We start from the raw sequence: 13,049 nt of genomic DNA, 5'->3' as shown, positions 1-13,049 counted from the left end.
TTTGTTACTTAGGTCCTTTTGAAAAGTTACGCGAGATTTATTTTTTGGCTCGTGTATGGGTTCATTCACATATTTCATAACGCCAAAAATGACCATTTTTGACACCCACCCACCCCCTCGTAACGCTTTTTGTATGGGTGTTCTACAAATTTTGTATGAGCCGTAACATCATGGGGACACCCACCCACCCCCTTCAGCGTTATGAAATTTGTGAATGAAACCTATACTGCTTCGCGTTGAAAATGGGTTAATCAACGTGCGAAGTTTGATTTTTGACCAACTTCGCCATGTTGCGACTCGATTCTTAATAATGCGCAAGATACACACGACATAGGGTATCCAGCTTTTTGCGAGCGCTAATGGCCGCTAAAAATCGAACTGCGCACACACGGCTGGCTTGCACCAAGGGAAATAATCGCGGCTTCTTGCTACCCCAACATGTCACTGGTTCTAAAATAAACAACCATACAAAATAACGACTGTGGCAGTTTTGTATATCTTATAATTGGCCGTGTCTTTGGTAGGGTTGATTATTATTGAAGTTGTCAACTGAGAAACTTCACATTGGCGACGAGTGAACCCGGATTTTCCTACGATGGCCATCTAACTCGGATTACATAGGAAGAAATCATGAAGAAAAAAGCTGCTTTCTCAAGAGCTTCCATTGATGTTTGTAATTGCTATTCCTACGGAAATTCAATTATTTTGCAATACCTGGTGCCTCAAATATGACGCTAGTTTAGTTGGAAAAATAGCCGTGTATAAGTAAGTTCTATAATAAAAACTTCACCTTAGAAGGGAAGTTGCCTCAGCGACGGATTCGATCCGTCGGGTCAGGCTGTTAGGCATTTCACGGCGAAATTCTCTCTCTTTCGCTCTTCAATAAAACCTGAAAACAATAGTGCCAGTACCTGTCAACTTTGACAGGTACTGGCACCGTTGTTTTCAGATTTTCCGAAGGAGGGAAAGAGAGCGATTTTCACCGTGCAATGGGCAGTTGCAAAGTAAGTTCACCTCAAAAGGGAACTTAAGGAAGAACAATGGCACGCCTTAGAAGGGAGCAGCCGTAGCGGCAGTTATTGTGCATTCAGATTAATTTTAGACCGAAGTTTATAAGAGAAATGAAATATCACCGACAAAAGTTCGCCGAAGTTCGGTGTCGGCATTCTACCGAAGTGCTACACTGCCAAAAGCAATCCTTATGCGTCGGCGAAGCACCAAATTAGAATGCCGACGCCGAACTTCGCCGAAGTTTTGACTGCCGAACTTTTAATTGTCACTTGAATTGTCAATACGAGCTGTCGGGTCCGGCGATAATGAATCAGAATACTCGCCTTAGAAGGTAGCTGCCGCAGCGACAGTTTCGAACTGTCGGGTCCGGCGGAAAACGAATAAAATGCTCGCCTTAAAAGGGAGCTACAGCCGTAGTAACGGCATGATCCATTGAGTCCAGTGAAAACTGAAATGCTCGCCTTAGAAGGGAGCAACCAAACAAAAAGATAATAAATCTTCGAGCTGTTTAGTAGAATACCTATAAGTAGATGAAAAAACCGAATTTAGTACTATACCATTTAATTCCACTAGAGTTTGTATCCTTTGACAGATACGCGTATTTCGACCTCAACTGTAAGGCCGTCTTCAGTGTCGTGTACTAGACTCGACTGTCGAGTCGAGTCTAGTACACGACACTGAAGACGGCCTTACAGTTGAGGTCGAAATACGCGTATCTGTCAAAGGATACAAACTCTAGTGGAATTAAATGGTATAGTACTAAATTCGGTTTTTTCATCTACTCAAACAAAAAGTTTGAACTTAAATACGCAAAAAATCAGCAGCGTTGGTCTGCCAGTTTTAACTAAAACATCAAAACTGCTACAAAAGGCCGTAGCTAAAACAACGGATTTGATCCGTTGTGTCCGATAAAAATACACAAAAATTTGTGCTAGATGCGTTTGGGGTCATGCACAAATTACGTCACGCTCCAAGGGGGTGGGGGAGGGGGTCGAACCAAGCGTGACAAGCCTTACAAAATTTTCGTAGGACTCATGCAAAAAGTGTGACATAGGGGGGGACTAGGGGTACGACACTTGCAGGTTATCTTCATTTTAGGCCAAAAGTGAGCCGAAATGCAATAAATGTTCATATGAGCAAAATTTCCATCGAAATAAATAAAGTGGATAATAAATCACTAAAAATCGATGAAATCTGAAAAAATCCGATAAAATCTGTAATAATTCATCGAATCGACAAAAATCGATGGACATCCCTGAAACTCGAATGTCAAATTTTTCCATTTTGGCGTTTGTTTTGTTCCACATTTGTGATCGGCATTTCTGTTGGAGAAAATTCGATTGCCGGACTCCGCAAAGTGACTACCAATTGATAAGGTCCAACTGATTGTGTGAAGTGAGTTTTTGTGAGAATCGAAATAGAATAATCATTAACAAGAACCATGTCTGCTAAATTACAGGAAAACGGAGAATCCTGCTCGACCGGCGACGATCAGTCGGGCCTGTTGCCACATCGGGAATCGTGGGACCGTATGCTCAAAATGCGGACATTACTTGGCAGCAAACGCAAAATTTCTACGGACCCGTGAAAGACTACAATCCCCTTCCGAGCTGGGCCTTCGGAACGGCCGAGGATGTGGTCCCCCATGCCAGCATCTCCGCCCCGCTGGTGCACTAGTTCGACCGCCTGCTCCAGCTGGTCGAACAAACCCTGGCCAAGGGCATCGACCACCTTGACGTGGGTACACCGATCATCAAGGAACAACCGCAGGAGATCTACAACCATTCAAAGTCCAAGGTCCTCGGCACGATCGAAAGCTACACCGAGAAGGTATGCGAACTACAACAGGCCTCCCAGCAGAAGGCCACCTCCCTGAAAGAGCCCTCCTGGAAGAAAGCCAACGAAGTACTGGCCTCCCACCGCTTAGCTGGCCGAGCGTCTACTGGACTACTACTTCGCTGGGAAGGCGACGATGAAGATGATAATGCTCTCACCTCGGTTAAGGAAGATCACCATAGGACGCCTCTCCAACAAAGTTGCCCGCCGCGACTACCGCACCGTGTCCAAGCAGGTGAAATCCCTCCGCAAGGAAGATGTCAAGGAGTACGTCGTTACGTTGATTGCCGTCCTCCGCCTGACCCAGTACCTCAGCTTCCTGAACGACAAACGCAACAGCAGGCCGTGGAAGATCAGTTCCCGCCCCCGCTTAGCTATAGTTATAACTGAATGGATGTGCCATCGAAAAAATATAGCTTTCAAACAAGAGTCTCAAGCATACTCCGAATATGTTTCCTTATCAATGATGATTTTTTGAGAGTTGTTCTAGACGCTTGCCGCTAAGGTTAGCGGAACAAGTTGCTAGTAGAAAAAATCCTTGGTTCTGAATTCTCTTCCACATGATATAAATTCCTATAAGGGCCTGTTCACAAATTTCATAACGCTGAAGGGGGTGGGTGAGAGTACTAGAAATGTTACAGGTCACACAAAATTCGTGGAATATTCATCGGAATATTCATATAAAATAACGTTACGAAGGGGTGGTTGGGTGTCTAAAATGGTATATTTTGGTGTTATGAAATGTGTGAATGTACCCTAACAATAACAGAAATGTGCTTTCAAATTTTGATTTGCTGTGGAACTTTTCTCTACGGGAGAAGCTTCTTAAAAGGGTCTTGTACCCTTTTCATACAACAACTTGAAGTCCGGATCTACCAGAAGGTTGTGGTCACCAGGACTAGGATAAAAGTTTTGATCTAAATCGGCGATGTTTTGCTTATTGCAAGGCTAGCATACCAACAAAGGGTTTTCGTGCTAAGCAGTGACTGCAGCGGCCACTGGCACTTGTTTACCATCGTGGGGGAAGAAATGTCAATTTTCATGACTGATGCGAAGACACCAACACAGACAAAGCAAAGATTTCAATTTTCAATCGGATAAAGCTCATTAAATGAGATTTTTAGGATAATTTCGGATTTTGTCGATTATTATCAATTTACTGTGAAAATTACTCAGCAGAAAACTCAAAATTATTGGAAACCTTGAAAGTCGATAAAATGTGCAAAATCTGATAAAATGGATTTAATCTGGGGATAACTCGGAAAATCAAATGAAATAGGGTCGTATTGCACGAAAATTAAAACGAAATTGATTAGTGTCGTTCCCCTAGGGGGGGGGGAGGGGGTCGAAAAAGTTGAAATTTAGCGTGACATAATTTGTGTACCATCCTTTTACAAAAAGGTCGCAGCAACGCATATGATGCTCAACTGTTTTACTGAAGGGTTCCTACAAGCTTTATAAATGTGCACAATTCTATTAAAATAGGGTCCTAAAGGCCTGTCCCAATTTTAATGCCAAACGCTTAAGTTTAGGCTAACAACACATGTTTACTCAATTTTTCAATGTTTTTCTTTTGTTTAAGTTCAAAAAACATTTTTTTAGATTTTGTCAAACTCCTTAGCTTAAACTCATATTTCGGGTGTATTTTGCTTTCCGTGTACCTTCCAAAATGTCAGATAGGAACAACCCCAGTGTTAAAACTAAATGCCCTGTGGTGTTTTTGTCGATTAAGCGTACGTCAAACATGATCAAAAATGTCAAGGTTCATTTATGGACCCAATTTTTAAATTAAAGTTTAAATATGATGTAGCCGTTATTTGAGCGGGAAAAATTGCTAAAATAGTTGCAGTAACATGCTCTTTCGTGTCATTAAATAAAAACAAGATTTCATTAAACATTTTAGGACCCAATTAAGATTTCATTAATATGTTTGCCTGAGGAGCTATGATTTGATGTTGCGAAAAATCTGCATTTTCTGTTGAAGGAAAGGAGATGTGGTAGTTTTGTATATCTTAGGGCCCATTCACAAATTTCATAACGCTAAAGAGGGTGGGTGGGTGTCCTCGTGCTGTTACAGTTCATACAAAATTTGTAATATTTTCATACAAAAAGCGTTACGAGGGGGTAGGGTGGGTGTCGAAAGTGGCAATTTTTTGCGTTGTGACATTTGTGAATAAACCCTTATAGTAGACCGTGTCTTTGGTAGGGTTGATTATTATTGAAGTTGTCAACTGAGAAACTTCACAACGACCAAACAATGATGAAGGCGTAATCAGTTTTTCGAAAACATCTATTTGCTGAAACTGAAATTTGAAATACGAAACTCTGAAAAAGCTTCCAAACCAAATGACAGATCTCCCTTATTGAATACTCACAATCACAGCACCTATCATCTATCAACAAACATCCTATCACCTGCAAAAAGCTACCGCACTGTTGTAAGAGTCTGACCCAGAATTGATCGAAGTTGTGTCCATAGTAGTTCTACGTCAACCCCGTGGTAATGTAACAGACATTACCCACCCCATTTTTAATCGCTTAACAGTATATTTTACCCATTAATAAGTACTTTCATATTAGCGTGAAGATCATCTCAGGTTGTCTTATGAGCCTATGCATGCTATAAAACGTTTGACTTTTACTGTGCGCTCTGTTTTCAAGTTGCCCGTGAGAGAGAGCGAGACAGCACCAACACACGGCGCACAGTGAAAGTCATGAGAACAAAAGAATTTATGGCACGTACAGAGGCTCATTAGGATCACGTCCTATGGACCAATGCACGTGTTCACTAATTTGACGTTTGAGCGTTGCCGAATTCACTCGTTGCCATCCCGGATAAAAAATACAATACAAAAACAATATAACGTATTGAAACAGTATCATTCAATATATTGGAAATACAATACAGTATTTTGTGAAATGACAATACAATTACAGTACAATATATTGTTTTCAACAGTTCACTGTATGGTATATGAGATTTTTGCAATATAATGTATGGGTGGTTAAGTATCGTAACAATACAAATATAGATATTTTCTCATACAAATATTTTGAAAACACAATATGATATATTGTTCATGTATTGTCTTGATAAGCAATTCGTGTATTGTTGTACAATACAAAAACAATTCAACAAACTGTATCATGGTTGCATGTCAGCTAATGTCAAGTGACTTCTAAAAAACTACTTATTTTGACTTTTTGAATATTTTCCACCCAACATTTCTTGCTTTTTGAACTTGTTTTGTTTATTTCTTTCAGCAAAGCTACATAGAAAAAAGCAACAGTTGTTTTACGCGAAAATAGGAATTTGACCAAAATTGTATAAGGTATAAAACCAATTAAAAACAATACAATGTTCTGTTACAACATATTATATTGTTTTTGAATTGTATATCCAAACATGAATAATATTGCTTCGACATTCAATTACAATACGCTGTATTGTATCCAATACGTTATATTGTACATTAATGGTTTATTCCATTCACTGAATGATACGTTTTTATCCGGGATGGGCACATAAAAAACATGGCACCGCTAAAACGTCAAATAATGAACTCGTGCATTGATCCATAGGATCAAACCACTGTGCACTCCCTTACCCACTAGGTGGGTGCAACTGTATCAGATTCTGACGTCTTGCGCGTCACTGTTTTCGTGAAAAATCGCGCTGCTTCGTTCAATGTTTACAAACTTTCCACTCGCTGATTTTGATGCAGCTGCCGTTTCTGCATCTGCGTCACAGGTATTTTATCCACATATTTAGTGCATCTTGCAGCCTGCAAACCGCTTTGCATTCGTAGGTATTGACACATTATTTTCTCATTCGATCAACACCACTCTCGGATGGCATTGAGAACGAAACGGTAGTGTTTGCTGTTTCGACGGGAAGCCTTAAAAGTTTTGATCGCAATTTGGAAAAGTAAGGGAAAGTGTTGTGTTGTATTACGAAAAGCCTTGTGGGGGAAATTTGTGAACAGTTTCGGATTGAAACATAGGTTTCTGCATCCCGCGGTTCGGTGACATTGTCTACGAAAAGTACGGATTTTCAAGTAAGAATGCTGTGAGGCAAGTTTCGTATCTATTGCGTTGCAGTCATTCAGGTGTCGGGTTATGTAAAGTTCGAAGTTCTATCGTGCATCAACTTCGTCATGTACACCACGTATGAAATCTGGAATGCCTTGTATAAGAAACTGGTTAGTCGCTGGAGCGAGTACTGTTGTAATCTATGCAAACGGCCACGGGCGATTTATTATCACAACTTTGATGCTGGACCAACAGTGGCCGCTTTTCGGCAACAGCGGGAAGATAGTGCCCGCAAGGAGCAGCTGAGTGCCCTCAGGGAGGTGGTTGCAGCCCGGGAGATTGCACACCATTGTAGAACCAACAGCTACATCTACACGCAACTTCAGGAGCTGGGGAACTACAGTTTCAAAGTTGACCTTGACCGGTTGTCCTTGGTGCAGAGAATGTTCCTCGAGAATCGATACATCTTCGAAGCAATTGCAAAGCATATTCGGGTTCACGATCTACTGACCGAAGTGCAGATCTGCCCCTCTATGGATCTGCTCACCGTGAGCAAGGATAGCATCGACCCGGACATCTGTCGACACCTTGTAGAGTATTTACTGTGCAATGAGTACCACGATCGTCCCAGGATATTCACTGATGCTTCCAAGTCACCGGATGGCCGTTGTGGGATCGGAGTATATGACGAGACCAACGGAATCCGTCTTATGATGCAGCTTAAGCTGGACACAAGCATCATGACTGCCGAAACGCTTGCCATCAAGGTTGCAATGCAACATATCCACGACCGGGGCATCCAAAGGGCTGTTCTTCTCACCGATAGCCAACCGGCATGCAGTTTCCTCAAGAAGAGCAAAACCGCCCGCCTCCGGAACACCGTGGCCAACGAAATTCTCGAGCACGCCAAACAGACCCGGACTACCATTCAGTGGATTCCGGGCCACGTTCAGATCGAGGGCAACGAAATCGCCGATCAGTTGGCGCGCCAGGCTTTGTCCGCGCAGTTCGTACTCGAAAATGATATTTTCGTCAATGATGCCATCAGCTATTTTGAGGAACGCCAGGCCAGCATTATAAACAAGTGGTACCAGGAGTACGTGAGACTGAAGGGGAAATCACTGAAGCAGTTGCTCAGTGGTAGTGAGGATGAAGATCCGTACTGGTTTATGGAGCACAATTACACGCAGTGATTCCGTTCCGATGCTGTGTGATATTTCAGTTTGATTGTGATAGTAGTTATAATGAGTTTGGTGATCTATCTGGATAATGTTATTTCTTTCGACTTGCCAAAGCTTCGTTTCAATGGTGGCCAGGTGAGCAGTACATATGTGTCTTTGTCAATCATAAATCACCATTCGTGATCATACGTTACTCTTTATTTGGTTTATGTTTGAGTTTGATTTATTCAGAACAATTCAATGATATAATTTGGCATAACGTCATGGTCATGCTGGTGTATTCTTTTCAAATTATAGTGTCATATTTTATTTTTTATACTATGTTTGGAGCAGGGACAAGACCGTTTGAGTAGAGTACCTCGGCTCTATCACAAATGGGACAAAACTTCCTCATCTTTGAGCATTAACAGAAAAAACATATAATGTTTTACCAAAAACATTGTATTGTAAGTTTTCAGCTTAAGGGGGCAGGATCCGTCATTGATTTCATTTGATTTTCAAAAGCAGTTTTTTCTTTCAGAACCAAGAAAACTTACAGGAAAATGTATTCACTGTATTCTGTTCTCCAACCGTATCGCAGTGAACACATTTTTATCGAAAAATGTTTAGTTTTGAACCGAAAAACTGCCTTTGAAGTTTTGATGATGACGATGATTACGATGACGGAGCGTTGATCGTTAAAGGGATGTTTTGTTTTCCAAAGGATTTGTTTTTGGTAAAACATTGTATGTTTTTCTTTTAATGCTCAAAGATGAGGAAGTTTTGCCCTCATTTGTGATAGAGCCGAGGTGATCAACTCAAATGGTCTTGGTAATTTGAGGTTTGGCTTCGATTCATCTTCACCTTAAACCACCCTTTACCAACTTGTCTGAGTAAAATGTCCATTAACGGCTTGGAAAATTATGAATTGGAAACATTTCTTAAATTCGATTAGTATGGATTCTAATGAGTTCATACATTTGTTCTAAAAGTACACTCCCGAATTTCTGCAATCATCCCTAGAATAGTTTTCCGGAGCATTCCTTCAAGAAAACCGTCAGAAATTATACCAGAAAATGTTTCGAGATTCCTTTAAAAATTTATTTATCCTGGATTTGTTTTTAGTTTTGTAATCAAATGTAAAACTTTAAAAACACTAGTGATGAATTTTATACTAGAATTTTAGCTAAGATTACTCCGTGAACTATTAAAAAGATTTCTCAAGTTTTTTCCCTGAATTCCCTGAAGTATTTTTCTATGTATTCCATTAACGATAGATTAAATTTTTTTAACAATTTATCTCCTTCTAATATTTTCTCTTGAATTGAATTTTAATTAAATATATCTTAAAATTTCCTCAATAAATAACTTTGAGAAACCTATTAGAAATGTTTTTTTTCCTGCCGTATTTTGTTGGATTTTTCCAGAAATAATACCAATTAGCACTCCAAAAAATGAAAAATTACTTTCAGATTACCGAAAATCTTACAGAGATTCATATCCAGCTTTTTATGCTAGCCATAAAACAACGAGGAGTGATTCGCTTCTGACGTTTCTTGCCTGTAGATAATGGCAATATCTTAGTAGCCTGTAATTCTAGTTTATTGATTGAAATGTCAAATATTTTCACTAACTTGTGGGCAGGATCCCTTTGTATTCGAAATCTTTTATTTTTATTATCGTAGCATGACTAATAATATTACTTATCATTTTAGGCACCATAATTCAAAATTCTTCGGTACTATGGACGGTTTCATGATTCACATCTAGGTCTTAGTATCGCAAGAAAAATGCACCGAAATTTAGAAATATTTGTAATTTCCCCTTTTTTAGTAGAAATACGAAGTTTTCAGCGTGACTTCTAATTTTTTTTAGACGATTTATAACTTTGTATAAACCCACACATTTTCGACTAATTTCCCTTGCTGCCAATATCAATGGAGTCTATTTGATCAAGATATTAATTTTCGTCATTCCTCAAATTTCTCATAAGTAAGCTACTTGAGGCCTTCTATCACAGAACTTTTTTAAGGGGGCAGGATCCGTCATCAATTTCGGAATTTTCAAAAGCAGTTTTTTCGTTCAAAATCAAGAAAATTGACTGGAAAATGTGTTCACTGTATTCAATTCTACAACTGCAACACAGTGAAAACATTTTCATCGAATAATTTTCAGTTTTCAACAGAAAAACTGCTTTTGAAGTTTCGATGATGACGATGATTACGATGACGGAGCGTTGATCGTTAATACTTCCTTCTATTTGGTACCTCCAATTTGTGAACAACGGCGTTTAGTGCTAGATTCAAGCTGTTTACAAGGTAGTACTTCTGAGAAAAAAAAGGACGATAATTAATGTATCTATTGGTCTTATTTTTAGTCAGAATCAGTAGTCCGTAAATATTAGCGAGATGAATAGTTTGGTATTAAGGAATGAAGCTCTACGGTAAGATTTAGCAGATGGATAGGTTTACTTTGAAAAAAAAAAAAGGTAACTACACGATCAACGATCAACTGATGGAACATACACTTCGTAGTTGCTACTCCGTGATCAATCAGGATAGTGGTATTTGCACAGAGAACCACTTAGATGGGAGCTTGGGTATTTTTAGCTTTTTACCATCTTCAATGTGCAATTACACTATCCTTGATATTTCTAGATTGATGCCGGCCACGTCCTTATGCCCATCGGGGATAGGAAGGAATGTTAATTAGATAGTCGTTGTTACTAGAAAACCGGAGAATCTCCTGCATTTCCCACAGCTACCTTGGAAGTAGGAGTGTTTTGTTAGTGATGGATGGGGGTATCCGACCGTATGGATACCACTGTGGTAAGCGGTTAAGTCGATTTATTCAGTTCTAGCGATAGATAGAACCGATAATATTTGCGACACAACGGCGCAGAGAGATAGAGAAAGATAGCTATTAGGTAGAACGTTACAAAGATGAGAAAGGGACGGGCCTGGGATTGAACCCACGACCTCCTGCTTGAGAAGCAGAAGCGATAGCCATTAGACTACCAACCCCGTCTACTTTGAAAAAAAAGGTGACTACATTCCGCAAAGGCCTCCGACAGGCGCATTCAGTTCAAAACATTGGATGCATTGGAATGTAGTATGCATTGTAGATAATTCCCTTAGAATGCTGCCTTCTTTTTATTTTCCTTGAAAATCTGAATACATAATTGTTTATTGTTTATTGATCAGTAAGTAATAATTTTTGTTTGAAAAAGAATAAAAAATAATCAAACCCGAATTAGTTTGTCACCAGTTTTTCATCATTCAAGAACTGCTTAGATCTAACCATAAATTGTATAGTGTAGGCAAGAAATGTCATACGGGGGTCAGAAAATTTTGAATCAGGTCAGGGTAAAAAGCTGGATAAAAACTTCTCTTCGGATTTCTTTAGAAACTTTTAAACCTCTCCTTAAATTTCCGTTGATCATAATTTAAAAGATTCCTCCATAATTTTAGCCAAGAATTTTGTATAGAATATAGTAATCAATTTCACAGAGAACTCCAAATGTCCATTCAGAAAAAAAAAACTTGTCAAATAAACAGCAGGATTATATCAAAGAATTTAAAAAAGGAATTTGCGAAGTAATATCTTAAGAAATATCCTTGGCGTTCTGCAGATTATTTTTTGTTAGTGTTTTTAGATATATTCATAGAAACATTACAGAGTAATCCGAAGTGAATCAAAAGTGCCTAGAATAGGATCTGGTCCTAAGGAATTTTTTGCAGGAATTGTTATGAAATCTGTTTTATGTGATACCAGGAGTAATTCCTAGAATAATCAGAAGAGGAATATTTGGAGAAATACCTACAGAAAAATTTTCAAAAGAAATTCCAATTATCTGAAAAATTCCGAAAACTTCCTTAAAGAAGCCAGATCAGCATTTCTTGAGAAATTGATTGGATAATCTTATGAAACTATTCAAGGCAAATTCCCTGAAAAATCCTTAGAGTAATTTCTTGGAATATCCCAGCATCGTCTGAAGATGTTCTCAATAAAATTTTTGGTTCGGAGTTAATTCTGTTACAATTTCAGATTGGAAATGGAGAAAGTTTTTAGGAGAACTCTCATAGGTTTCTTTGAACAAACATTTTGAGTAGTCGCAGGTTACATCTCATCAAGGATATCCAGGAAAAAAAAAAAAGATTTTTGAAAGGGCTTTTGGAAGTTATTAAAGGCAAAACCCCGTGAAAGTTATCAGAATCAATTTGTTTAAAAAATATGTTCAGGGCTTACTAAAGATATCTAGACAGAAAAAACTGGTAGAATTTTGCAAGGGACTAAATCAGGGTTTCTCAACCGGTGGTCCGCGGACCCCTAGGGGGCCGTGAAGCATTCTCGGGGGGTCCGCGAAGCCACTACAAATATTGACTCAAATTGTTGAGATTCTTATTATGATTCTCAATTAGAAGTAATTACTAATATCGTTTCTGAAGGTATCCACAGAATATTTCTAACATACTTTTTGGCTGAATCATTTACAGATTTCACCAGAGATTTTTACCAGTCTTAGTGAAATCAATGAAAAAAAAACCTGGGGGATTATTGCCCAACCATTAGTGAGATTCCAAATAATTTATTTCCGAAATTCTTGACTAATTCTATCGGAATGGCGGATTTTTTTTAAGTTAAAAGCAGGAACAATGTGGCATTCCACATCTGTAGCAGGTATTCTTTTTAGATTTTTAAGATGATTTTGAACGATGTTTTGACAAAGTCCGTATAAAATTCCAGTGGATTTTTTAACGGTTTCTCCCCGAGTCCCATTACAAGCTCTAAATAATTTTATTAACATTCCCAAAAACATCTTTAGCTCATTCAAGAGAAAAATACCTTATATATTTCAGTCAAAATCTTTAGAGGATTCTGTAGTTTTCTAATAATATCTTTAGTCGAAATCCTGAGTAAATATTTCAAGTCTTTCGAAGACCTTTTGGGGACATTTCTGAGGTGACTGTCAACTAAATCCTGGAAATGTCTGATAAATGTTTGGCAAGA

The 13,049-nt window shown here is 38.8% G+C and overlaps 1 protein-coding gene and 1 pseudogene across 5 annotated transcripts in view; both read left to right on the top strand.

The window, feature by feature from the left end:
* The first annotated feature begins 2,452 nt into the window (after positions 1-2,452).
* Positions 2,453-3,340, top strand: LOC5571698 (annotated as a pseudogene).
* Positions 3,341-6,535: 3,195 nt separating this feature from the next.
* The window catches only part of LOC5566166 (leucine-rich repeat-containing protein 58), a 40,297-nt gene continuing 33,783 nt past the window's right edge, over positions 6,536-13,049 (top strand). Inside the window, exon 1 of one of the 5 annotated variants that reach the window (XM_021854597.1) lies at positions 6,536-6,598. The gene's annotated coding sequence lies outside the window, so the exon portion shown is untranslated. The other 4 variants (XM_021854596.1, XM_001650495.2, XM_021854594.1 and 1 more) reach the window with 4 other exon arrangements.

Source organism: Aedes aegypti, chromosome 3 (assembly GCF_002204515.2).
Source record: "Aedes aegypti strain LVP_AGWG chromosome 3, AaegL5.0 Primary Assembly, whole genome shotgun sequence".
In the NCBI taxonomy this organism is placed as follows: Eukaryota; Metazoa; Arthropoda; class Insecta; order Diptera; family Culicidae; genus Aedes; species Aedes aegypti.
This window is presented reverse-complemented; position numbering and strand designations above follow the sequence as displayed.